Genomic DNA, 26,422 nt, shown 5'->3' with positions numbered 1-26,422 from the left:
TGGGTTTTTTTTTTTTTTTGATGTCTCCCTTATTATATTTTTGCCTTCTTAAGATCTTAACATGCCTATGTCAGATGCAAGTGGCTTTTTACTATCATCTTGAAACAGAATCACGAGACATTTACCCTAGAAAAATGTAGACTATTTTTCTTCTTCTCTAAGTAGAAATAGCACATTATGGTTAGCATATGTGTCTCCCCCTTTCATGTGCTCTTTTTGATTACGTGTCCTGTCTCTCTGGGTCTTTGTAGTTGAAAAGGTGAGGCTCTCCTTATAAACACTGGAGCCCTGCAGACACGTCTTGGGCGGCGTCACCCCGAGAAGCGTGTCTGCCTGCTCTGCCTGGGTTTCTGATGGTCAGGGCTGCGCAAGTTGGGCCGCTGTCTAGGGCGCTCCCATCTCCAGGCTGTGTCCCATCCGTCTGCCTTGCTGCAATGCCCTGATGTTTCCCGCCTTGTTCGGAGTTGTCTTTTTCTAGGGCGGGAGAGCCGTGACTCTTGGATTCCTGTCCCTTGTTAGGTCAACTCGAGCGACACTCTTCGCTGCCCTCAGGACTCCTTTCCTTTCCCGGAAACCAGGGGTGCTGATATCTACCAGGCACGTATGGCTTGCGCTGGTTTCCTAGGGCCACTAGCTGCCAATTCAGGGGCTTCCAACAACCGAAGTTTATTCTCTCGCAGATCATGAGGCTGGAAGTTCGAAATCAAGGCGTCGGCAGACCCAGGCTTCCCGAAGGGTCTGGGGAAGAAGACACTTGCCTTGCCTCTTCCAGCTTCTGGAGGCGCTGCATTGAGGCATCATCGCTTCGATCTCTCTCCCCTCGTCACGTGGCCTTCTCTCTGTGTCTCTGAGTGCCCTTTTCTTATGAGGACACCCTCTTTGGGTGGGAGCCCACCCAAATCCTGGATGATCTCATCTCGATCCTGACCTTATTTACGTCGGCAAAGACCCCATTTCCAAATCAGGTCCCATTCTGAGGTGACCGTGAGTTGCTGGAGGAAACTATCCCTCCCACTGCACAGCTTTGTAGCGCAGGGCCGGGCTTTCAGAGAATGGAAGTTCCCTCGTCTAACCTCTGCCAGGCGGGCACATGTTGATTTCACCAGGATTTTATGTAACTTTCTCAATCCCTTCTAAAGAATAGGCTATTTACATAAGGCCTCAGAGAACGTCTTAGAGTCACTGGCCGGGTGGTGCCTGCCAGCTGGTCTGTGCCAGATGCTGGGAGCCAGGGGCTAGGTGACAGCAGCCCTCCAGGAGCCCACGGTCCAGAGGAGGGGAGTGACACATAAATGAGTAATTACAATACCCCTATTTACCAGGCTGCTGCTGGCTCCCCGGGCCCCACCCCCGCTGCCTCGGCTCTGGGGCTGGCAGGTTACTCACAGGTTAATTGCAATCACTGCGTTCATCTAAATCCTTGTCTGCTTTTGGCCTTTATCGTTGCTGGAAGCATCTCAGCTGGCTTACTGCGATTTCATTTTTTTTTCCCCTGGTGATGAATTTCTACACCTCTTTTCAAAAGACAAAACAAATTGTTTGTTTAACCTCCCTAGGAATAAGTGGGCCAGGGGTGGCGTGGGAAGGGAAACATACTTATTATTCTCGTGGGCAGACCTTCTTGGGTATTTCCAAAGAGATTCCTGACTGACTCACCTTATTTCATTTTTTTTTTCCTTTTGGTAGATTTATATGTATATACACATTTCCCCCACCTCCCCCCCCCCCCCGCCCAGTCTCTCATTATGCAATGTGGCCAACAGGTAGTTTCGTATCACTTATTTCTGTATTCTTTAGAGATCAGTTCATGGGGCACCGTGAGCACTTGAGATGTCACTTGTTGAGTGACAAATAACCGTTAGCGTTGGTTGAATGGGGTCGGGAGCTATGTTAGAAATTTAGGTCTGTTGGGCAAGGCTTGGAATTTGGGCAAATTCCCGGCATCAGGGCTCTCAAAACCAGTGAGTACATTGGAATCACATGGGTAGGAGGCACTTGCTAGACATGGGAACACTCTTCCCTCCCCAACGGATATTCTGCTGCCTTATGACCAAGAGGCGGGCCCAGCGATGGTATGTTCTAGAAGCTCCCAGCTTCTTGACATGTCACGAGGCTTGAAATTCAGATGCCTGGGGAGCACCCCAGACCCGTCAAATCAGAATCTCTGATGTGAGAGGCAGGTGTCACCTGTTGGGTTCTAAAGCTCCCCAGCTGATACCAATGCGCAGCCGAGGCTGAGAACCACTGCCCATGCGCTCAGACCTGAGCGGGCAGTTTAAAAACAGATGGTGGGTGACATCCTCAGACTAGAAGGCAGCCACAGGGCTGCAGTGAGAGATTACGGCTCTAACACATTTCCTGGTATCCCTACCACCACCGCTTGGCCGAGATCACACCCTGGGGGGGGAACCCTGGTCCTGAAGCGAAGTCGCCTTCCCCAGGTGAGTCGCTCTTCTCCTTTCCTCACTCGCCACTTCCCTTCGCGTCTTCCTTCCTCATCAACTCAGGGACGACCTCTCTTCCTGCCTTCGCTGGCTCCCTGCTGTTGTCGGGCATCGGGATCATAGGGGAAGCGCAGGCTGGATTTGCAGAGGAAGAGAGGCCTGATTTTATGGCACGCCTGGCTTTTGGGCTTCTCTCTCTGCACATCACGCTGCGTGTGGATACGATGAGGGGAGCCAAATTCCTCTTACGTCTGCTCCCCCTCCCCAGGGGAGGCTGGCCGAGGCTGAGCTCTGTCCCCAGGGCCCAGCGGGGACAGCTCAGAGATCCAGTCAGACTGGGTGCCCGGGAGCATCTGAGGTGGTGGCAGGTTCAAGGTGCTGATGGCAATTGGGGATAAGTGGTGGGGGGAAGGTGGGGTGCTCTGGGCTGCAGAGGCTACAAACCCGGGACTTCAGGAGCCCAGGAGCCCCAGCATTCAGTGGTGCTTTGCAGGTTTTAAGGCAGGTATAGAGCAATGCAATCTGGAAAAGAGACTAGGTCAAGAGTCTGGTAGGACTTGCTTGCCATAGAAAGGAGTTCTCTCTCTCCTTCCCCCCTCCCCCTCCCCTCCCCCGCCTTTTGTCTCTCTCCTCCCAAGAGCAGGTAATTTGCCATCCAGGTCCTTGGCCCAGGAGCCACTTAATTTAATGGATCTGATCCTGTAGTAATCATAGTGCCTTCTGGTATCCACCCCACTCAGCCTATGGGACAAAAGCAGTAAATGTCAAAAGCCACCCTCCCAGTGGGACAAAAGGCCTTCTTTGTTAAGTGCCAGGCTTATCTGCGAGCACTTTACAATCTTAAGGCAACACGCCCACTCCTCCTGACTGTTTTTCTTGGGCCGGGTAAGCCTGAGCCCTGAAACCCCGGAGGGGGGGCAGTTATCTGTTCAGAAGGTGGGCTCTCCTTGAGGCGGGGAGGGACACCTGAGGGGCAAGCCAAGGAAGTGAGCTGTTCCCCTAGAGGGACAGGTAAGGACATTGGGGTGTCTCTGGGCTCCCAGGCCACGGTGCATTCGAGGACGTTTTGCTCGGTTTTGTATCCTGTCGGGATCTCCGTGTCCGTCGAGGCCGCCGTGGCCAGCATATGGCAATCTGGGCCGGCTTGGGTAGAGGGTCTGGCTTTGCTGTAGGAGAGTGCACTCATCCCGAGCGAGCAGGGAGAACTTTCCAGAAATCAGGCCCATATTCCCTTCCAGGAGGAGGGCTGGTGTTTGAGGGCAATGGCTTTAAAGAGCACCGCTTCTTTGCTGTGAGAGGAGATCGGGCTCGCTGCTTTTCTAAACCGTCGCGCCCGGGAGCCAGTGAAGGACTAGAAGGATTACAAACAACTGAACACATCGACTTTGTTCCCCTGCAGATGCCCATGGGGGCTGCCGGGGGCCCAGTGTTGGGTCTGCTGCCGGTGATGCCCAGGGAGATGGGAACAACAAGGTCTCTTGCCTCTTGGCAGTTCTCAAACCTTTTGGTCCGAGGGCACCTTTATACTCTTAAGAATTTTTGTTTGAGGGGTGTATCTATCCGTACTTACCACGTTAGAAATAAAAATGGAGAAGTGTTTGACAATTTTTTAATTTTTAAAGTTTATTTTGAGAGAGACTGAGACTGTGCGTGTGGTGCGGGGAGACAGAGAGAGAGAGAGAGAGGGAGAGAGAGAGAGAGAGAGAGAGAGAGAGAATCCCAGGCAGGCTCCACACTGTCAGCACAGAGCCCGAGGCGGGGCTCGAACTCACAAAACCGTGAGATCATGAACTGAGCTGAAACCTAGAGTCGGATGCTTAACCGACTGAGCCACCCAGGCGCCCCTGACAATGATTTTGTTTTTAGTATTCTTAACACTCATTCCTTTTTGAGAGACCGAGCGCAAGTGGGGAAGGGGCAGAGAGAGGGAGGCACAGAATCCGAAGCAGGCTCCAGGCTCCCAGCTGTCAGCACAGAGCTTGACGTGGGGCTCGAACCCATGAACCCGGAAATCATGACCTGAGCCCAAGTTGGATGCTCAACCGACTGAGCCACCCAGGCACCCCTGATCATTATTTTTTAAATTCATTTTAAAAAGCCCCGTACGGGAATCTACCCTCCAAACCAAGAGCACACTGTATACGCTGTATGTTAGCCAACTTAACAATAAATTATATTTAAGAAAAAAAACCCTTTGTGTGTTAACACAAATAACATCTTAAGGAGAAAATTACATTGGCTTTATTCTAGACAGGCTTGTTAATTTCCTCTTCATTATGTCACATCCTGCAAACACTCTTAGGCAGGTGTGCTCACCTCCTTTATGTCCTGTTTCTGGGAGGTCCCTGTTGTTCATTGTCTAATGCTTAGTGTCATGGTAACCGTTGTCCCAGATATTTTGTCTGGATTTTTTTGGTTGTTGTTTTGGATGAGACCAGAAATCCAGTGCCTGGTTACTCCATCTTGACTGGAATATCTGTAGAGGTTTAAAAAAAAAAAAAGTCCACGTTTCGATCCTAGACATGGGGATTCTGATTCACCAATAGGTTTGAGGTGAGCGGTGAGCGTTCTAGTTTGAGTCTAGAAAACAAAAATTTGTAACAATGTCGGGGTGCCCGGTCAGCCCAGTCAGCAGAGCATGTGACTCTCGATCTTGAGGTGGTGAGTTCAAGCCCCACGCTGGGGGGTAGAGAGGACTTAAAAATCAAACCTTTGGAGAAAAATTGTGTCGCGACCAACCAGCATTTGTGGTTCTTCCGTACTGCCTCCCCCCAACTCCGAACTCTGCCACAGCACGAGAGTAAATAGTTCTTATTTAGGATGCATTTCCCCTGCAGCATGCACCGTGCAAGCTAGTTACGCATTGTGTGTAATTTCATTTTGCAACGAACCATTGGTCCAGGTGTTCTTCTCTGCATATCACAGAAGAGCAAACAGACACTGAGAATAAGGGCGGGGGGAGCCCCTAGTCTCTAGTTACCTCTGGCCAGTTTTCTAATCCCGCTGAAGTGTGGGTCCCGATTGTCACCCATCTGCGAAGTGCACACTCTGATATTTGACCAAGCAGGCAGCTGCTTTCAGAATCATTTTTATTCATTACGATGATTTACGGGGCTTCACTAACTCTGCCCTGACGCAACTGCTTTGCCATGGAGAGATCTCTTTTCCTTTCTTGGTTATTCTTATTGTTCTTGCAGTCCTTTTAAAGCAAAATTAAAAGAACAAACATGAAGCACAAACAAAACAGTTGCGACATGTGTAAGAAACACAGAATGACCATGAACCCACCCGCCAGCTTTGAGAGTTGCATGCCTTTCAACAGACACTTGAAGCGAGACTAAGGTGCTTTGACTCCGTGCACGGGCTTCGAGCTGCGCCACCTCGATCTCTGCTTGTTCTCCTCTCTCTCCCGACCGGTCTCTCCAAGATGTTTTATTTTAATAAGGTTCAGAGATCAGGGCCCCTTGTGAATCGGGCACACTACCTCCCACGTCCCAGGGAACTGATGCTCTCAAAGGAATCATTTAGCTGTTTGCGAAAGAAGGAACGGTCCTGGCGATCGTGTAGCAAAACGCACAGTTAATAAAAATGGAAATGCCCCTGAGGGAAGAATGGAGCATGTGTTATGGTCTCGGGGAAGCAATATCTCATTTTCTTTGCCAGAACTCAAAAGCTGCTTAGGAATTGCATCAGGGGCTTCTCTTCTCTGGTGTTCCGGCCAAAACCCAGACTGCCCTTGACCACCTCGCTCACGGGGGGTGAAATGTGGCATCGGTTTTCTTACTGTCTCCGGAGAGACCTGCGGGCATCGTGGTGTCACGACAGCCGTGTTACTTTCCGGGTGACACTTACTCTCACGCCCTCGTGGAGTGAGCTGTGTTGAGTCCTGTCTTGAAGATCTGGGGTTCCCGTGTGGGGCAGCTCTGGCATCCCGGAGGCCGCGTGGGAGGGGGTCTTGGAGTAAAAACGATCTTCGAATTCCTACCGATACCAAAGTTCAAGCGTACGTATACGGTTAGTTATCGGCCATACGTAGATGCCTTTAGAATTAGAAGCGCAAATCAATTCAGTTTCTGAATGAATGGCAACTTTTTGTCACACTCCCCGCGCCCCCCCTCCACCCCCAGCACAAGAGATAAATAACATTAGGAAGGGGATTTGTAAAGTTTTCTGCCCCTGAAAATGGGGCTGTTACACAAAGCTGAGGATGATTGGACTAGATCACGTCTCACCTTTCTTGTCCCAAATCCCATGATTTTGTGACCTGGGGCCATGGCCACTGTATGTCCTGGCCTTTTCATACTCCCAGTTCCTAGGATTCTATCTCCTACATGGGAATGAGTCTTGATTTTAGTTTTTGAGCAGACCATTTCCACGGATTGCAGGCTGAGGCGCTCTCCCCAAGTTCTCTGCGGGCCTTTGCCCTCCACCACGTCTGAGCCTTTGTGTGCTTCTTAACCCTCTTGGGGGTTTCTATGTTCTTCTACTCCATAGTTTCCTAATCTCCTAATTTCCTGACTGCAGCATTTTATCCTTCCTTGCCTAGTCCCCCAACTGGCCTCCGAACTAAAATTATTACATCACTTCTTCTCCCATCACATATTAAAAGCCCTCATGGTGCAAATGATCTCAATTAGCTAGGGGTTAGGGAGGATGTAATCTGATTTAATAAATTCATACAAAGTCATGCAGACATGACTGAGAGGCCCCTATGGGACTAACCACCCCCCCACCCCCCATTCAGTCGCATTGTCTTTTTAAAAGGGGTTGCTCATTAAAAGAGGGTGATCCTTTAGTTGGTAACTGTCAATAGTAAGACCATGAACAGAGTGTGAAAGAGTACAGACACCCAGGAAGAGGAGATAATTTGGGGGGTGGGGAGGGGTGGATGAGCTCCACAGACCGGTGGACCGGTCTTGGCCAGGGGGCAGGGGGTGGGGTGGGGTGGGGGGTGGGGATCTATTCTCAAAGTCAGCATCCCTCTTGCCCCAACCCCTTCCTTCTCCAACCCCCCTCAAGGGTGCACAGGTGCCAATATTTTCACAGTGGCTCACCTATCAGGGAGGGCAGAGAAGGAGAGAAACTGGTAGGTGTCGAGAGTAGTAGCAAAAACTTATTATATAATACAATTTGCGTGGGTCCAGGACTTCCTTATGGTGGGCGGGAGCAAAGCAGTCGTGCATAATGATGAACAATTAACATTAAAGCCTGCTTGGAAGTGTGACTTGTGTAGCACTTCTATTCTATATATTTTTGGAAGATTTGTAGAGTCCGGAGCTCTTTCCCACTCTGTGTGCGGAACGGGGAACTGGGTGAACTTGGGTAACGAAGCCTGATTACTAGATCATGTTTATCCAAGAAGAAGGGGGGTGGGGTGGGGGAGAGATTGGGTTGGGGGGGAAGGGGTGCTGTGCAGCAGGGAGCTGAGTCGGAGAGGCCGAGGGCCCCTGGGCATCGTGCATTCTCATCCGCAAGCAAACAAGGCTGCAGCTTCCATCAGAGGCTTGGGGCCAGGGTTCTAGTTCCCAGGCGGTGGATGGGGTATGACAGACCAGGATCTCCATGGTTTTAGAATAAAGACTTGGAAAACTGAAGCAGCTTGGGCTGAGGAGCAAAGCAAAGTCTCCACGATCGGAAGGGAGGTGCCGTGGAGGGGGCAGGGGCAGGGGCAGGGACGGGGCTGTTCGAAGCCTGAGCCTCCCCGACTCACGAACTCCATATCCCAGGTCAGCCTGATGGTAAGCTTGATCCAGTGCCTAGACCCTCGTGCACGTGGGGCTAGGGACCGTTGGAATTTCTTGTCACAACTCCGGTTTGGTTTGAAAAGATTCCAGTCTCTACAGAGCTTTGCCTAAGGAGCCAGGAGCGGGAGACCTTTTGAATGCAACATGGTATATAACCCAATTATAAATATATATATATTTTTTAATTTTTTTTTTCAACGTTTATTTATTTTTGGGACAGAGAGAGACAGAGCATGAACGGGGGAGGGGCAAAGAGAGACGGAGACACAGAATCGGAAACAGGCTCCAGGCTCTGAGCCATCAGCCCAGAGCCCGACGCGGGGCTCAAACTCACGGACCGCGAGATCGTGACCTGGCTGAAGTCGGACGCTTAACCGACTGCGCCACCCAGGCGCCCCTATAACCCAATTATAGAATCGGTATGAGCAAGTTCTGGGGGAATTGTGTGGGACCAGGAAAGGGTACGTCTCACCCTGCCTGGGGGCTGTTGGGAGAGGTTTTCATGAGGAAAATCTCAGCCAAGCATCGAAGAATAAGGGAAAGCAGGTGGAAGAAAAGGCCTTTACGACAAAGGTTTGGGGAGAGAGATCGCTCTGGTCGTGCCAGGGAGTGATGGAGAGCAGGGTGTGGTGGGAACTGGGAGGGTAAGTCTGGGGGTTCCACTGGGGGTGGGCAGAAATTCCTGGGCGGCAGTTATTAGCTGTTCGTATTGATTTAGGAATCGGTATCCTTTCGTACTCTGAGTGACGGTAAGGAGCCTGGATCTGAGGAACGAAAGCTTCATTTGTGCAGAAAATTCTTGCTGAACTCCATCGTTTCTTCAAGGAGCGCTTGTCCTTTTAATTGGAGAACAGCCGTGAGAAACCAGTATCTGAGGGCTAAGTGCGCTGATTGCCACTGGAGTGTCCACGTGTGGACGGAGCTGGGAAATACATGTGTGATCCTAACCCACGCGTATTCACGCACCCATCCTCTTGCGTCTGTCTGCACGTTGTATGTGATGCCGTGGGTTCTGTGATCTGTTTATTACAACGCCTCTGAGATCAAATCTATGGCTGATTCCCACCCCCACCCCCCACCCCCCTCAAGGAATAACCCAACTCTCCAGACAGCAAGTGGGTGTCCTACAATTCAATTAAATTCTGACGCCAACTATCTGGAGTTTGTGCAGACCCTACAGGTTAAGGGTTCAGCCCCATAAAACTGCCCCCACTTCAGATGCCAGACCCAAGTCCGGGTCTTTGGTATTTTGATGGACCGGCTATAAATTAGGAGTTCCCGTGACCCCCTCCTCAGGTCCCATAATTTTTTAGAATGGTTCACAGGACTCAGGAAAGCACTATTTCCAGTGTATTATAAAGGCTACAGTTTAGGAAGAGCCAAATGGAAGCGATGAACGGGACAAGTATGGGAGGTGGGGAGTGGGCTTGGAGCTTCCATACCCTCCTGGGCATACCACCCTCCCGGCACCTGCATGTGCTCAGCAACACAGCCACTCTCCAAACCCCACCTTTTAGGGTTTGCTAAAGGTCTCGTGGTGGTGGCATGGCTGATTAAATCATTGACTGTTGGTGGTAAACTCAACCTCCAGCCTCCCTCCCCTCCCCATAGGTTGGGGGTGGGGCTGAAAATACCTACCCATTAATCACATGGCTGGTTCCTCTGGCAACCAGCCCCATCCAGAAACTATCTAGGGCCCCACCAAGAGTCCTCCAGCTAATATAAGCTCAGGTGGTTAAAAGGGGCTTGTTATGAACAACAAAAGATGTTCCCCTCACCCGTAACACTCAGGGAATTTCAAGCGTTTCAGACAATCTCATTCTAGGAACCAGGGAATATATATTCCCAAATATGTGTTATTATGTCACAATCTCACAGTTCTTACTAATACCTCTGACTCCAGCCCAACACCCTGGGGTTTATTCTCGCCTTCCCTCTCTCCTTTGTAACTTTTTTCTCCAGCAATGAGAAACTGCCTCTCCTCTATTACGTGCTTTTTTGCTCTGTTCTAGCATGCCACGTGAAGTTGTTCCAAATTGCTAACCCCCACCCCTCTGAGAAACACACTAACTAGATTATAGCACTTCTGCACAGTTCTTTTTGTCTTTAGCCTTACGAGATCCAGTCAAGATACTTGTTTTCCAAAGTGACTTAGATTTGTTCAGTCCCTCTCCATCCCATCAGTGTGGTTATGTGGTTTTATTTGTAATATGTTAGGCTTGTTTGTTACTGTTTGTATTCACTTTGGGTTCCTAGCACATCTTGGCTGGTCTTATTATTTTTTCAGGATGCAAAGGGCATTTGAGATATTACTGTGGCTCTCACATTGTTATGCCCCTCACCCCCGCCAAAATCCAAACGTATCACTCTGTCCTTGTCCCTGGTACCCCATGCCCCTCCCTCCATGTTTCCCACATCTTTCCCACCCACCCTTGGTTACTAGGCTCCTTGGTTTCTGGTTTAACCCCCTCCCCCTCATTCCCCCCCCCCCCACAAATGAGCAGGTACCTGAATGTATATTTTATTTTATGGGTTGAATTGTGTCCCCAGCTCCTCCCTAATATGTTGATGCCCCAGTGTTCCGCACCCCCCCCCACTTCAGAATGTAACCTTATTTGGAAACAGGGTCACTGCATATATAATTACTTAAGATGAGGTCATTAAGAGTAATCCGTCATCCAATAGCCTTACACAAAGGGGAGAATATGAGGATATAGACACACAGGGAGAAGACCACGTGGCTATAACTGGGGCACAGGGGCGCAAGAGCACCCAGCTTTCGGGGTCCCAAGCGGACCAGGTTTGGCTACTCACCATTGACATAATCCTAAGGCAGAGAGACCAGTGGAAGTGGTGGGGGAACAAGAAAGGAATTTATCTCAATGAGGCCGATGTGGGGAAGGCAGCAAACCCAATGTCTCAAAGACCATCTCCAAAGTGCTGAAAATATTTCTGGGTTGATATAAGGAAAATGTGAGACAAGGGTCAGTAGACACGCAGGTGGGCAGTAAAGGTGAAATTGACCATTGTCTTGGGGTCAGTCATGCTGGGGCTTGCTGGCTCAGGGCAGCCCTTCTTGCTTGAGGGGGTAGTTTCCTATCCCGTCATGGGATGCTTTGTCCACAGGGTCTTCTGCCTGAGTTAAGGGATAAGCTGGAAAGAAGGACTTAACCAGTTAGAACATGCAGACTGCAGTCAGAATTGAGGTGGTTGAAGTCTCTTCCTTGGAGATGAAGGCAAAGATCAGGGTGATGCTTCTATGAGCCAACAAAAATCAAAGATGGCCACCAACCTACAGATGCGAGGGGAGGGGCAAGGAATAGGTTCTCGCTCCCAGTCCTGAGAAGGAACAAACCTTGCCCACACCTTGATCTTGGACTTCCGGCTTCCAGAACTATGAGACCATTGATTTCTTTTGTTTAAAAGCTACCCAGTTTGAGATATGTTGTTAGAGCAGCTCTAGAAAACTCATGCCCCACCCCTCCACCCCCACTCCGCCTTTAAATACAGTGGGTGCCTTAACACTCTTGTACTTTGCCTACATCCTGGGAATCAGCCCATATAGAAGCTGCCTGCACGCTTCTTAAAAAATAGCTGCATAAGCCTCCGGTGTGAGGATGTACCAAGTTTTTTCAACAACTCTCCTGTGTAGAAGAAGCATTTAGGTTGCTTCCAAGATCTTGCAATTACAAATGATGCTGTGACACATGCCCCTGTACGCCTGCATTTTTAGAGACTTTTAAAAAAGCTTATTTATTTTGAGACAGAGCAGGGGAGGGGCAGAGAGAGCAGAGGAGAGAGTAAATCTCAAGCAGGCTCTTCCCTGACAGCGTGGAGCCCCATGCGGGGCTCAGACTCACAAACTGTGAGATCGTGCCCTGAGCTGAAATCAAGAGTCTGATGCCTAGCTGACGGAGCCACCCAGGCGCCCCTGTGCATATGCATTTTTGTACTGTTGGAAGTGTATCTTCAAGGTGGATCACTAGCAGGGGGTCCGCGGGGTGGGAAGGGGCATAGGCACTTTTGTTAGGTATTGACGAGTTTCCCTCCGGGAGAGTCCTGCCAATTCGCATTCCCACCGGAAGGGTGGGAGAGTGCTGATTTTCCCACAGCCTCACATACAGGCCACATGGTCATATTTTGAAATCTTTGCCAGGCTGCCAGGTGAGAAATGGTATCTCAAGGAATGTTTTCATTTGGATTTCTCTAATTATGAGTGAGCTTGGACATTTTTTTTTCATTTGAGGGTCATTGTTAGATCCTTTTTTGTGAATTGTCTGTTCATGTCTTTTTCCTTGTTTTTTTTTTTTCTGTTGGGTTTCATTCCTTTCCCCCACAGATTTTAAGAGGTCTTTGTAAGATTATTAGTCCTTTGTGCTGTATATTGTGAATATTTCTGTTTGTCAGTTGACTTTGCATAACACATATCACCATAAACAACCGTAACTTGTATTTATCCAAATCTGTCAAGTTTTTTTTTTTAATTGCATCTAGGTGTGGACCATCGGTAGAAAGCCTTTTCCTGTGCCAAGACTAACCTTGTTTAATGTCAGTTTAGATGTTCAGGGAGAGCATCGACAGAATGGATTAGGCCATTGATTAGAAGCGGATTGCACACAGGTTCATGGGGTCCATACAATAGTCTGGCCAGCCAGGTGGAGCACACCCTCAATTATTTATAATGAATTTTTGTAACAGTTTCCTATTTACACACCGAGTGAACAATTGCATATGATCCACAGATGTTCATTTATCAAGAGTCTCCAAGGCAGGACACCAAGCCCCAAGGGACCACAGTTGCCAGAACTGGAAGACACATTATTAGGCTTTTGGTAGGACTTGTTCTTAGGGCATAGATGAATCAAGTCTCCTCTGTACAGGCAAGAAACTGAGGCAAAGTGTGTGTGTGTGTGTGTGTGTGTGTGTGGTGGGAGGATTAGTTGCCTTAAAACAGGGAGGATTTAAAGATTGTTTTTAAGCTTTCAGTCTGTAAGTCTGGGGTTATAACTCTGAGAATATATGTGGAGCTTTTCTTTCTTAAAAATTTTTTTTTGATCTCAGCCTTTGAAAGCCAGTGTTCCTTAAAGCCATCCTCAATCTCCTAATCATTTTCTGCTTCCTCCCTCGTCCAATTAGGGAAGCCAGACAGAGGCAAGGTTTCAGTGTTGGAATGCATTGTTCAATTAGGTAATTTGTGTAATTCATTCAGCAAATATTCATCTGGACTTATCTTCCAGGCAGAGTGAGTGAGTGAGTGACTGAGTGAGCGAGCGGTGTGTGTGTGTGTGTGTGTGTGTGTGTGTGTGTGTGTGTGTGTGAACTGATGCCTGTACCTTACCAAGTCCAGTGAGAACCTCTGGGACTGGAAGCTGGGCATCAATATTAAGAAATCCCCACCAACACTTCCCAGGTGATTCTCATATGCAGCTGGTGGCGAGAATAGCCATCCTGCATCACGTTTCGCAAAGTCCAACGTATCCGCAAAATGCCCAGGAATGTTGTCAACACGCAGCTCATGACTCAGTAGATCCGGGTCGGAGGAGAGGGGGAGATCTGAGATTCTGCATCTCTAATAGGCTCCCAAATGAGGCAGATGCTGCCGATCCGTGACCACACTGAGGAGCAGGCCCAGACCACACCAGAAAGCAAGTTTGTGGATGTGTTTGTTGAATAGTTTCAGCTGTTTGACTGACTGAAGGGTGGTCACGAGGCTGGAGGACCCTTCTCTGAAGGCATGCCTTTTTTTCTGTGTGTGTGTGTGTGTGTGTGTGTGTGTGTGTGTGTGTGTTTTAATCCCCAAAGCTGAGAAAGCCTTTGCCCATGAGGCTTGGGGCTACGGCTCCAGGGTGTGAAATCCAACCCCATCGCAAGGTATAACTCAGCTGTGTAATTCATACTGGTGCAGCCAGAAAGCTCTTTTCAGGAATGATCTCTCTCCTGTTTCCCTTTGTTGTTGCTCTCTGTGGAGTCTGCCCCGTTATGAGCCGTGTAATTGCCGGTTGGAAGGAAGCTCTCCAGGCCACAACACGGAGCACTTGGGTAGGCCCTCTACAAGATTCTCCACTTCCCCCCAGCCAGCAACCAAAACAATGGAGGTTCCTCCAACATGAAACAAACACAGGACCGCCCCCATCTGATGCTCTGGATGAGCCCGATGGCATCTCCTTCAAACAGCCCGGAGCTGCTCTGCTAGTTTGGATCCAAGATGTGATTAGTGGTTAATGGGCCTTGAAAGACATCTTTATTTATTACTGTTGCAGAGCGCTTTTGCCTTGATATTGATCTTTTCCAATTTTCTATTTTGTCCTTTGAAATGCTAAGAACACAGCAGGGCAACCCATGGCCTGCAGCACTCACTTTGTTTAAGGCTCATTTCCTTTTGCAATGAATGTAGTGACATTTCATTGTAATTGTTATTTGGTTCACTTTTTGTTTAGACCAGAGGCTTGGAGTGAGGCCTTGCCCTTTTATTTTTTTATTTTTTATTTTTTTTTATTTTTTTTTTTCAGCATTTATTTATTTTGGGGACAGAGAGAGACAGAGCATGAACAGGGGAGGGGCAGAGAGAGAGGGAGACACAGAATCGGAAACAGGCTCCAGGCTCTGAGCCATCAGCCCAGAGCCTGACGCGGGGCTCGAACTCACGGACCGCGAGATCGTGACCTGGCTGAAGTCGGCCGCTTAACCGACTGCGCCACCCAGGCGCCCCTGGCCTTGCCCTTTTAAAGGCAGGTGGCGCCTAGAGGGGAACCCAGTTGGAAAATAAGTTCACTTAAAAAAAAAAAGTTTTTATTCACTTATTTATTTTGAGAGAGAGCACGAGAGCGAGTGGCAGAGAGAGAGAGAGAGAGAGAGAGAGAGAGAGAAAGAATCCCAAGCAGGCTCCGCGTTGGTAGCGCGGAGCCCGATGCGGGGCTTGAACTCATGAAACGCAAAATGATGACCTGAGCAGAAATCAAGATTCGGACACGCAACCAACTGAGCCATCCATGCGCCCCTAAGTTCAAACTTCCGAGGCATCAGCGTGAGGCTTAAATCAGTGTGCTTATCAAGAAATTGTTATTCTTCCGAGAACACTGGGTGGAGGTAGGGGGAGTTCAGTGTCTGAGTTGGGAATTTTAGAAAGTCGGTGATTTTGTTGGTCAGAATGTATAGTATCCAAAGGATTTTATGGGAAGGGTGATATTCAGGTTCGGAAAAGAGGAGTTAAATAATATTATGGTTTACTCGATGAATAGTGTTTCTAGCTTTGATCCCTTTGGTCAGTGTGCGGCATTCAACGTTCTGCCCTTTCAAGGTGCTGAGTCCTACAGGGGACGTGTGAATACATGCCACATGGCTGTGCTCTAGGGACTGAGTCTAGGGGAGGAAGAAAATAGGTGAGAGAGGGAGCCACACTGCAGACACAGGTGAGGTTCTAAAGTTAGTCTGCAGACAAAAACTGCATGAAGCCAAAGCATGACAGAACTAAGTGTCATTTCAACAAAATCCTCAAACCCCCGAGGAGATTCCACTCTTTCGTTCACGCTCCAGCTGGGGAAGTTGGCGTGTGTTTGGGTTCTTTCCAACCAGGAGACTGGAGGGAAGCCTTTTTGGAACAGTGGAGACGGAAAGTCGGGCTTTGGAGGCAGGTGTGACTTTGACGGGCAGCGCGTAGGGGACTTGACGCCCAGGGGGAAAAGGCACAGAGGATGTGGAGTCTGGACCCTGGGAAACAGATATGGGCAAGTGTGGGTGCACACCGAGGGTGATGCTCTGTGACTTCCGGGAGGCCTTCCTCCCATCAAGAGCAGTCTCTATTCTGTAGGCGGTGTTAGAGTGAGATCGTAGGAGACCAAGGTCACTGGTGGAAAGGAGGGGTAAGCTGGAGCAGTAGAGCCCCTCAGTCCTGCAGGGGAAGCAGACGGAGACTCAGGGAGGAGGTAGGGATGACCAGAAGGGGCAGCCTGACGCGGGTGGGGTGTGGTAGGTTTGGAAGGATCTGAAGATAAGAGTGAAACAGGGGGCAGGGGGCTGTACCGGAATCTCCGGGGGGTAGAGGTGCCCATGCGTGTTTAAAAAAAAAAAACACTCCGTATTATATTTTATGTTCGGAAAATTAAAAAAGATTTTTAAATGGCACCAACAATAGGGAACAAAACGTGAGAATCATTTTGAGGTCAGATGGGGAGGGGAGTAGCGAGTCTTAGTGGCTGGGCAGGGGACTCTGCAGAGGCACAGGGCAAGTCTGAGAGTAGGGGAGAGGCCAGAGAGAATTGATTTTTCCCAGTGAATCCGGTGGGGCTAAGCAGGAATCCTAAAATGTGCGTGATGCCTGCATGGCGGAGTTGAGCCTGGGGGTCTGCTCGATGTGGGGGTTCCTGGCCCAGTTTTGTGCCTGGACCCCCTTTGGCAGCCTCAGAATAATGTTCTTAAATGCATGAAACAAAGTGCATAGGATCACAAGGGAAACGGATTGTACCAAAGTAAAATCACCAAAATAACTTAAAAAAATATATATGTACTTTTAATTAAGGCATTGAATAATAACTAGAGACAGGCCTACCCATTGATGTAATTGATATAATTTTGCGATGCTGATGCGCGCAAATAAAATTTTGAGACCTGAACAGCTTTAATGCGATGTGAAATATTTTTGATATCTACTCTTTTTTAAATGTTTGAGAAAGTGAGAAATGAGTGGGGGAGGGACAGAGAGCGAGAGGAGAGAGAGACTCCCAAGCAGCCTTGCGTTGTCCGTGCGGAGCTCAACGCGGGGCTCGAACTCACGAACCGTGGGATCATGACCTGAGCTGCAATCGAGAGTCGGATGCTCAACCGACTGAACCACCCAGGCGCCCCATCTAATGTTAACTAGTATTACAATGGCGTGTGGCCTACTTCCATAATTACAGGAAAGGCCAAATCTCGGTTAGACATCAGGGAAGTTAGAGATGTATTATTTTGTCGCATCTTAGTTCACAGACCCTGTGAATTCTGTGAAGTCGGGTGAAGAGCTCCGGGACTCCCACAGCTAGCCCATGCCTTTTCTCTGGACTTGGAGTGTGGGGGTGGGGACGGAGAGGTAGTGAACCATCACTGCTCACGGCATTAATCAGATGAACCAAGAAAAGTAACCGTACCCTCTCGGTGGATTCTAGATGGCGGGAAGATGAATTCAGCAGAGGTTTGTGTGGCGACGCGGGAGGGCCCTGAGGAAGACGGTGCTGGGCTTTAAATAGAGTTAGTCTGGGCCACTCAGGGCCACTGTGCAAGCCTGAATGGCTGTAGAACGAGGGGGAGCCCTAGGTGTGTCCAAGTATGTGCAGAGCCTTCTGGAAGGCCATACACCCCCCACCACAAGGATCCGTCTCACGTTTGGTACAGAAAAATTATTTTAGTGGAGTTTCAGAGAAAAGCATTGCATCTCTGGGTATTTGAGATGTAAGTGAAATATTTCTTTGATAACAGTGTTCTCATTTGGTAAACCTCCCCCGAAGTCCTACTTGGGGTGCCGAAACACTGCCCACAGCGTGGATGTTGTTAAAGTTTCCCTCGCTTAATGGCTCAACACCTCCTGAAGGATGAAGAAAATGTCAAGACAAGAAGGCACTAATTTTAAGTGTGTAGACTACGGAAACGTAATCTGCTGTTACGACAAGTGACAGCGGCCACCGCCGAGCCCGTTCCTGTGCTTGTTTGAGCTGGCTGGCCCCACAAGGCCCTTATTCCACAACAGGATGAGGGTTGTCACTGTGGAGGTAACTCGGGCCCCAGTGGGAGCAAAGCTTGGGGTGACTTGAACAGTTTTCTCAGGAGCTAATTCCAAGCGGGCCGCTCGGTCCAACCACGGAAATCAGACTCCTTTTGCATTTTCTTTTTCTTTTTCCTTTTTCTTTTTTTTTTTTGACAGCATGAAGCTCACCACAAAGCCATGGCGTTTAACCATGTGGATTTGCTGGAATTCAAAAGCCGTCTGAAAGTATTGCAAATATGACTGAAAATCTCAGAACGTGGCACGAGGAAACGGTGTCCTAGTGCTTACAAATCAATGGCTTTCCCCCCTCTTTTGGAGTGGGTTGGAGGCGGCCAGAGAGACCTGTGCCCGTTGCTGTTGTACCCTAGTGAATGGCCTCCAAAGTCAGACTCTCCCCGGGGCAGTTTTCTGGTCTTTCAAAACCAAGCCCCAAACTCTACCAAAGCGTAACTCTCTTGTGCAGAGATCGCAAGCTCTTTGAGAAACGTGAACTTTCTGTTGCGGTCTCCCTTGCCTTCTAGAGTCTAAAGAGCGAAATGATTGGTGTTCCTAGGAAGGGCCAGCGGGGACTCAAAGTGTGGAGCTGCTCGCTTCTCTCAGTCGTTGTTGGCAGGGTTTTGTGTTGAAACTTACAAGGTTCCAGGCTGTGACCGTTTGGTGGTAGTTTCCCGGGGCTGCTGCAACAAATCACCGCAATTTGCAACTTTTGTGGCTTTAAACAACAGAAATTCATTCTCTGGCAGTTTTAGGGCCCAGGCATCCACAATCAAGATGTCGGGGGGGTTGGCATCTTCAGAAGGCTCTGGAAGACGGTTGCATGTGTCTCTCCCAGATTCTGCTGGCCCCGGTGTTCTTGCCTTATGGCAGCATGACTCCAGTCTGTTTCGATCATCACGTGGCTGCCTCCCTGTGTCTGTGTCAGATCTCCCTCTTTTTTCTCTGGGAGGGACACCAGTCATTGTAGTTCACTGCATTTGGACACCCTAAACCTGGGTATGAGTTCATCTGAAGATCCTTAACTTGATTACAGCCGCAAAGACTATTTCCAAATAAGGTCACATTCATGGGTACCAGGAGTTGAGACTTGGCTGTATCTTTTTGGGGGGATACCATTTGATCCAGTCCCACACAGAGACGAGGCAGTTAGGTGTTGGGGAAGAAGCATGGATTTGGAATTAGAGCAACTGGTTCCAAGCCCAGTTCTGGCACCTTGAGGCTCTGCTAATTATTTCAACTTCTGAGCTGTAGTTTTTCATCCGTGACATGAACATAATGATGACAAATGTGTAGGGTTTCTATGGTTAAGGGAGCTGAGGTAAGGCATATACCTAGTACAGTGCCTGAGACCTATGGGGGGGAGCGGAAATGTTTTTAAGACCAGAGTGTGGGGCAGCCCAGGTTTGGTTCCTTACCCGGTCCTCATGTGGAGCCATGGTATTCGGATGTGATACGGCTACTGTTCGGACATTTCCAGTGGGTTATAGACCCCACAATTTGGCATCATCTGGACTGAAAGTTGGAACCCCTTCCAGCCCTGTTTCTGCTCCCCCTTCTGGTGTTTAGGAGTGGAGCCGCCATCTTGTCTTGCCCTGTACCGAGCCACAGAGCCTAACCCTTGTGTCCATCTAGACCCATGTGTGGAGAGGATTGTGGGAAAAATGAGCATGCCCACCAAACACTAGCAGGGCAGACAGGTCGGCATCAGTATGCTAAAACTCAAATCCTCAGTTATGGCTCACTTTCGATAATATACTGATAGCTAAAACATAAAGAACACAGTCAACAGTTGGACCAATTTGGTTCTAGCTGAGTGAATGGAAGGAATGAGGGATCTTGATAGAATCATCAATACGATTTTGCCACTATGACCAGCTGTGTGACCCTGGACAAGTAACTTATCCTCTCTGTGCCTCATTCCCCGCCTTGTTGATAGAAGGATATTCTAGGACCATCCCCAGCTGACACGTGGCTCACCTGCTTAATGAAGCCAAAGCATTTGGGGCACACAGCAAGGGCTCGCTTACCATGGTGGTGGTGGTTATTAATACGGCTGTTGGGGTTATTATTCACCATGGTGTCGGGACCAAAGTCTTACATCTTTGGAGAGAGTTTTTGCTCACTTTGGTCTTAAAAAGTTGAAAGGAAATCTAGGTTTTGTGTTTTCTCAGACCCCTTTCCCACGAATCACTTATTTTACAGGCCGAGCATCTTCAGAACTGATAACGACGTTGTCTAGATTAGTTTTCAGGTAGAACTGATAGGCTGGGGGTGCATGTGATAAGTTATGGAATCTGGGTCAGAGGGGACTAGGAAAGTAGAAATTCTAGTCAGGGGAGATACTGTCATTGTTCTAGGATGGTAAAACAACAGCCTTTAACTTTCGAACTTGGCTTTAGTTGGAGTTCTAAAACTCTTGAAAACTTTATTGTTCCCTCAAGAGATAAAAGAACACAGAAAACAACAAAACAGTTACTCCTCTGGCCACATCAAAAGTAAATGTTATCAAATTAGCTTCGGATCCCATTAAAAAGGACTAAAGAAGGACAGATCACAGATGTAGCTGAAGTTTGGACCTTTCTCCATCTACCCTCACAATTGACACGTTACATAAATGTCAGCTGTTTCTTAGTAGGAACATGGTCACTCTTAGTCCTGCCTCCAGACTACAGTTACATCTTGGACTCGATGCAGGTCATCCTTGTGTCCATTTCTGCGTGTTCTTAACCGTGTGTGCATGTATCTGTAACAGTATTTATGTGCTTTAAAATTGTATCGGAATGGTGTTGATCTCTGTGAATCGTGTTCGTTTTGGCTGCTCAATGGCATTCTGTTACATGATTAAAGCATAGGTTATTTCCCCACCTGCTTCCTGAGGGATAGTTCGGTTGTCTTCACTCACGTGGGGTGTGGCAGACAGCCTCGAACAGGGCACACGGCCGTGCCCTGCGTGAGACTGTCTGTATGGCTGGAATTCTGGTATGCAGAGCGTGTAAGGAAGCACATCTTCACCTTTAATAGGTATTCACGAATTGTTCTCAAATAGCTTTCCCATAGTTTGCACCTTCAGTCAGGGAGTGTGGTAGCATTCAAAAGTAACCTTACACATTTCTGTGAAATGGATGGAATGAGTTGAGGAAACCTACATTTAGCAAAATTGGAACAGAAACATTACAAGTCTTGCATTCTCGACTTTGAGATAGCATCCTAACTTCCTGTCCAATGTAATGTATGTCTGCCCCTGTTTTTACACCAGACCTTCAACATTGCTGGACCTGTAGTCCAAATCCATTGCTATGAGTTTTGAATATGTTTTTCATTTATTGCTAAGATGCTAAATACCCCACACGCTTTAGTAAATTCTTCCAGTGTTTGACTTCAAAGAGAGAAGTGCTTCATATTAACAAAACAAATCTGGACTATGCAAAGGGTTTAACCCTTTCACAGCAAACCTGGAAGAAAAGGGAGGGTATGGGGAACGCAACCAGGTAGGAAGCATTTCAATGATGGCCAGATATTGTTCTCACTTCTGAGGAACCTATAATCTAATTGTGGGTGATAGATTACTGAACATAAAATGATTAAGCAGAGGCATCGTAACAATATATTAGCAAGTACATGGAGGACATGTATTCTATATTTTATGATGAAGGAAATAAGGAATACAAGAGGCAGGGCAGAGCAGAGTCATCTTGGAAGGATCTGGTAGGAAATTAACAGCCAGAGAAGGAAATTCACATAGCATGATGGAAAATGCCATTTATTATCCTCACCACAGTTGATTAATAAGTCCTGGTGACACTGAGCCATTCTAAATCATTCATCTCAATGAAGAAAGGAATAGAACATCGTTGGTGCTGACTGCATTTCAGAGGGACTCTTGCTGCCTTTTACTAAGTGGAATCAATGGGTTGGCCATAGCCAGAGTTTTTAACTCCCCTTTCAACCCCGGAGACAGACTTCCTGCCTGTGAATTACTGCCAGAGCATCTGAGTCCATCCCAGAACCAAGTTGTAAACCTGAAAGAGTATCTTGCCATTTTCGTTTTCAATGGTTTTAGACAACTTGTGTGGAGCTCAAATGTCACTTAGACTTGAGAACACAATCCACATTTGCCAGAGGAACATGGCCAGTGGGGCCAAGAAATGAAATGATGCCAAGCTGGCTGCCGCCCCAGGAAGTTTGGTCTTTGGTGGTGCCTGTGCTTGGGGACTTTTTGGGAGTGGGAATGTGGCACTGAGATGCTTATAGGCTTTCTTCCAGATTGAGAACAAATGTTCTCTTCAGCAAGTTAACATTTCAAGGTGATCGGCGATAAGTTTCATATCACGTTTTGCTTTCCAGAATTTTCCTTATGCAATATCATGCCACTTCTCTGATTGAATCTTCCCATTGCTTTCCCACCACACTTCTGGCAGGGTTTCTGAATGTCAGTACTTATTGACATTTTGGGCTAGAAAACTTATTGTCGTGGGGGCTGTCCTGTGCGTTGTAGGATGTTTAGCAGCATTCTTGCTCCCTACCTGCTATGGATGCCAGTGGTGGCAACCTCTCCTCCTCTGCCCAATGGTTGTGACAACCAAAATTGTTTCCAGATATTGCCACATGTCCCGTGGGGGACAAAATTGCCTCCTGTTGAGAACCACTGGTTTAGATGAGCCTCTGAACTCCTTTCCGTGACCAAACAAAGCCCTTAGCTTCCTCTTTGACATCTCCTCTAGCTGTCTTCTCTGGTTCGTTACGTGCCCCTGTTCTTTGAGCCGAGATCATTCCCTCCTTAGGGTTTCTGCTTGAGGCAAACAGCTCAGCTTGAATGGCTCTTTGCTGGGATCTTTGCGTGGCTGCCTGGCTCCTTACTGAGACTCGAGTCTGAGGCTTTCCCTGCCTTTCCTAGCTGAAACCACCCACTTTACAATCCTATTTATTATACCCCTCTATTGTCTTCATTATGCTTATCCTTATCAGAACACACGAGTATTTTCCTGTTTTCTTGTTTATTCCCGCTCTCCTACTAGACCACGAGCTTCCAAGAATAGAAACCACGTCTGTCCTGCTGGTCACCATATCCTGGAGCCTAAGGCCTAGCTGGCACTCGTAGATTTTCGTTGAATGAAATGATGAAAAACGGTTGGCTGAAGAGGTAGACCAGATGACCGCTTCCGGACCCGGTTGGGACCTCACTTGAGAATGGTTCCTGAAACTAGGTTGAATGGGGTAGACTTGGCTGAATGATTTTTGGGAAGTGACTGTGAGCTTTACAGCCCCCTAGATTCCAGCAGACCTCTTCCCGGCTCCCCACCCGCATCGCGTTGGTTTTTGTTGGCAGCTCCCTCAATAGACTGTTGTCCTGCTGAAGGTCAGAGGTCACTCCCGGGGCCTGACTCCTAAAGTCAACTGGTGAAAGACTGGCCACGTGGGCGGGTTCCAGTGCCTTCCCCAGCTCCCCCTCGCTCGCTGGTTCTTTTCCACGGATCATCTCCCCACCGAGCTTGAAGCTTCTAGCGCGAAGACCGGTGAGGTCATCGGAGTCCCGCTTGGAGCGCCCAGTTGCTCCGGGCACAGCCAGCGTGCGGAGGCCGTGGGGCGGGCTTCCCGGTGGCAGGCCCAGAAGGTTCGCCTGTTGGTTTCAGGTCGACGTGCAGAAGTGGGGCAGGCAGAACGCCGTGTTAATAAAAGCAGCGAAAATGAAACTTCAGGGCGGGCGGTGAAAGGGCTCGCTTTTATTTTGTTTTCACACATTAGGTTCTGCTTAGAGCAGACAAGTACGAGTGGAAATGTTCTGAAAAGGGCCTTTGTGTAGGAGCTGGACGTTACTCCATCAGAGTTGTCATTTCAGGAATGTCGCCAGATGTATTGACTTACTAGCATTGCTCTGGTGCCATCTGGCCTCACGGAGGCTGTGCTTGGGATGGAAAAAGCTGAACAGAAGAAATGAAATTTGTTCATCATGCCATTACCCTTGCTGCTTATTTAAAGAAGGGAAAAAATGTAACTTCTTGGCAGGGGGGGAATGCCATTTGAAAATAAAATATAAGGTTTTTAGGAGTAAGAGTTCCAGAACTCCAAAGTCAGCCCTGATGTTTACACAGAGACTTGAAAGCTGGCCCCCCGTGCTGTCATATTGTATATATATGTTTTGTTCAATGTAAAACTTCTTTGCGACCCTACTGTTCTGTAGGTAAAAAAAGTTAACCCCTTGCGTGCTGCTCGTTTGGGTGACCTTCCTTTTAATGCTTCTTGGAATGGCGCCAATAGACGGTGGCCCCGTGGCTTTTATCCTATGACAGGGATTTCTGCCTTATCCCGGCTTCCAATAAATAGCTTGGTTGCCACCTGGTACAAAGCATTTTCCTGCATAAAGGGGGGCCTCTCCAGGAAAGTCAGATTCAAACTGCTGGTTCTCCACTTGTCCGTGATCCCTCTTCCCTTCATAGTTGAAGGTTTCATTTCTGAGCGTTGCTTCAATCAGTTACTCAAGCTGGGGGTGACTAGACTGATCAAGAGCTCAGATGTTTGGATCAACCTGTTTTTCTGAGGTAGGTGGTAAAAACACTGTTGTATATTCACAGCCGTCTACATCACCTACCAGGTTCGGTGTCAAAGGACAACGTGGGACCCGTTATTCAGACAGTACTAAGAATTTCAAGACGGCGACGGCAAAGTGTTAAAGCAAGCATGGGGCCCTTCCCAGCACGAGGTCTGGTGCGAATGCATAGATTGCATATTCACGAAGCCTGTATATATTTTCATTACCCACCCGTACCCTTGTGGGAAGAAGTTTCTAGAACCCATCCCTGCGACTTCAGCTATTTTTTTCATTCCCCCCGCATGCCTATTATCCTTACCATGTTGACTCAGTGTTGATCTGTCCAAGGGGAGGCCGTCTGAAGGCAGGGACGGAACCAGGATTACAAATAAACAGCTGAGAAATTAAAGGCAGCTGTCCCCATGCTGGTGCGATTTGTGTATGGGCCGTTAGCTAAGTAGGAACATAATCCGCTGGAGGGAATCACATGAACACTCAATGGATTTTGGATTTGCTAGTCTGATTCTTTTTTTTTTTTTTCCAACGTTTATTTATTTTTGGGACAGAGAGAGACAGAGCATGAACGGGGGAGGGGCAGAGAGAGAGGGAGACACAGAATCGGAAACAGGCTCCAGGCTCTGAGCCATCAGCCCAGAGCCCGACGCGGGGCTCGAACTCACGGACCGCGAGATCGTGACCTGGCTGAAGTCGGACGCTTAACCGACTGCGCCACCCAGGCACCCCTGCTAGTCTGATTCTTAACAGTTATCCTCTCCAGTATCTAGATGAGAAAACCAAGTCTTAGGGAATGTGTCCTAGGTCCTATAACTACTAAGATTGAAATCCAGGTCCAATGGACTCCAACACTGCTCTGGCATTTGATGGCAGTTGATCTAAATCCTATAATCTGAATATGTGAAAATGGATGGCTAGGAGGAGAGTGTTCTGGGTGTAAGTGCTCAGTGAGAGGAGCAGCTGAACGGTCAGGTACGGGGAATGTTTCTTGCTTCCAATTTTAAGTGTGTGTGTGTGTGTGTGTGTGTGTGTGTGTATTGTTTATTAGGGAGTGCACACGCCCGTGCTCAAGTGTGAGCAGGGGGAGGGGAAGAGAGAGAGGGGGACACCCCTCTCCAGGCTCCAGGCTCCAGGCTCTGAGTGGTCAGCACAGAGCCCGAAGCGGGCTCGAACCCATGGACTGCGAGATCATGACCTGAGCTGAAGTTGGACGCTCAACCGACGGAGCCACCCAGGCGCCCCTCTTGCTTCCAATTTTATCTCACCTTTCTTGCACGTATTCCGTATACCGATCCTTTGAGGTATGTAGGGAAGATACAGTTTACTGTCTTATTCCTACAGCATGAGTGCATATCCTACGTTATTTGGAAGAATTACAGTGTCAAATATTCTACATGGTCACTCCTATCTGTCCATGTGCCCCTGCTTTTGGTTCAAGATTTATGATCATCATAGGTACATAGGAAAATTCTATACCAAACGCCATATAAAATTCTGGACCGATGCCATTTTTATTGATGAAAAGGCAATAGGAGGTATAGAAAAAAGCCGGGGCCTGGGAGCCGGGGGCCTGGATTCTGTTCTCAGCTTTGCTGACTCCTGAGGGTGTGACTTTGGACAAGATAATTGGTGTCTGTGCCTCAGTATCCCCTCCCTGTAAAATGGGCTCTATGATCTCTCCTAGCTCTGACATTCCAGCCTTCAAAAGGAATGTATTGATGGGCTACAGAAGAATTCAAACAGAAACACAAGTAGATAAGACACTGGCAAGTCTTGTTATTCCGGATTCTATAGGAGAATAGGGTGAGTGATCTGTGGTAGATAAATGAGTGCTTTTTCTTCCTCAATAGTTTATTTAGAAAACTGTCCCTCTGATTTGAAGCGCAGATGTCTCTGAAGCCAGCCGAGTAGGCTTCACCAGGGAAGACAGAGACCAAGGGCTATCATCTTGACAGAGGGC

The 26,422-nt window shown here is 48.3% G+C and overlaps 1 long non-coding RNA gene across 7 annotated transcripts in view; it reads left to right on the top strand.

Moving 5' to 3' along the window:
- Positions 1-2,146: 2,146 nt before the first annotated feature.
- Positions 2,147-26,422, top strand: part of LOC123380937 — a 266,481-nt gene continuing 242,205 nt past the window's right edge. For 3 of the 7 annotated variants that reach the window (XR_006587380.1, XR_006587379.1, XR_006587378.1), the window contains exon 1: positions 2,153-2,441. This is a non-coding gene — a long non-coding RNA (uncharacterized LOC123380937). Of the gene's footprint in view, positions 2,442-26,422 lie in introns of all 7 variants that reach the window. The other 4 variants (XR_006587376.1, XR_006587377.1, XR_006587375.1 and 1 more) reach the window with 4 other exon arrangements.

Source organism: Felis catus, chromosome D2 (genome assembly GCF_018350175.1).
Source record: "Felis catus isolate Fca126 chromosome D2, F.catus_Fca126_mat1.0, whole genome shotgun sequence".
NCBI lineage: Eukaryota > Metazoa > Chordata > Mammalia > Carnivora > Felidae > Felis > Felis catus.
Note: the sequence above shows the minus strand (reverse complement) of the source record. Positions and strands in the feature narration are given on the sequence as shown.